Raw genomic sequence first — 1,498 nt, forward strand, 5'->3', positions numbered from 1 at the left:
CTTCTCACTAGTATGATGGGCCACTATGTGCTTATTTAAAGTACTAGGTCGAACTGCTTTATATTCACAATGAGGACATTGATGAGGCTTCTCACCAGTATGACGGGCCATTATGTGTTGATTTAAATCAACTTTTTGAACTGATTTATATTCACAATGAGGACATTGATGAGGCTTCTCACTAGTATGACGGGCTATTATGTGCTTATTTAAAGCATTAGGTCTAACTGCTTTATATTCACAATGAGGACATTGATAAGGCTTCTCACCAGTATGACGGGCCATTGTGTGTTGATTTAAATCAACTTTTTGAACTGATTTAAATTCACAATGAGGACATTGATGAGGCTTCTTATCAGTATGTCGGGCCATTATGTGTCGATTTAAATTTCCAACATCAACTGATTTATATTCACAATTTGGACATTGATGAGGCTTCCCGCCAGTGTGATGTGCCATAACGTGTCGTTTTAAACTTCCAAGATGATACATAACAGGAATGTTAATATCCATATTTCCCTTCAGCTGGTCTGTCTCATTTAATAAGTGTTTTGCATCTATAAAACAATAAATATATGTTATATACAGATGGTTGAACTTATGTTAAATTAAGATGGCCTAGATTGTGGTAAGAAAAACCATAATTAAAAAAAAGTATTACTAATAGTGAAAAGTTAAGACTATTTTGGTTTTCCAGACCACGGACCAGACCAAGTTAATAATTAGTATGATCTAAAGCAGGGGTGGTGAACAAGTCAATTGCCTGAGAATTTGCAAAAGTCATAAATTCCTAGAATGCTCACAACCTGACACTGCCCACACAGCACAATATATTTTGACTTAGGTGTTAGCCTTGTCACCAGACTCAATGCATGGACTCATTATTATTATCTTGGTCAGGATATACACCTAATTAGGATTTCTTGGTTAGAGACATGCAAACTCAGTCTTCTCATTAATATTAAGGCAAAAAAGTAAATTTTAAATCAGTCTTCATCTGTAGCTACTTTGAATTAATAAATATTATTAATAATTAATTCTCCATGTTCTTTAAGTTCCCATTGGTTGTGAGTTTTTTGGCCCTTTAAATAATTATTGTTGTTTTTAGGTAGGTATGTAAGGAGGTATATAAGCAGTATATCTATATCTGAGGTGTACTCAGGGAGCTATTGATAGATAAGCAAAAAAGTAAATCATATTATTCTGTCATGATAAATTTTCGACCCCCCCCCCCCGAAAAAAAAGGATAATGTTAAAAATTGAAATTAAATTATCAGCATTTTTTTTCATATTTATGAACGAATAGTACAACTTATACATTGAAGTTAATAAAAGTAAGTAAAAATCTATCTTGAACAAGTGTCGGAAACTCAATTTTTTTAGGTACTGCCAAATATGTCCGGAATATTGCAATCAAAAGTTGGAACAGGAAATTATTTTATTCATGAGCCTATAGCTCGAAAACCTAGTGATTCGAAAAATAAAAAATTGTTTTGAA

The 1,498-nt window shown here is 32.9% G+C and overlaps 1 non-coding gene across 1 annotated transcript in view; it reads right to left on the reverse strand.

Moving 5' to 3' along the window:
* Positions 1–51: 51 nt before the first annotated feature.
* LOC106690834 (uncharacterized) overlaps positions 52–1,498 on the reverse strand; it is a 3,459-nt gene continuing 2,012 nt past the window's right edge. Inside the window, exon 2 of the transcript XR_010844757.1 lies at positions 52–557. This is a non-coding gene — a transcript (uncharacterized protein). The remainder of the gene's footprint in view (positions 558–1,498) is intronic.

The sequence above is a fragment of the Halyomorpha halys genome, unplaced genomic scaffold, assembly GCF_000696795.3.
Source record: "Halyomorpha halys isolate HHAL.00 unplaced genomic scaffold, Hhal_1.1 Scaffold1900.1, whole genome shotgun sequence".
Taxonomy (NCBI): domain Eukaryota; kingdom Metazoa; phylum Arthropoda; class Insecta; order Hemiptera; family Pentatomidae; genus Halyomorpha; species Halyomorpha halys.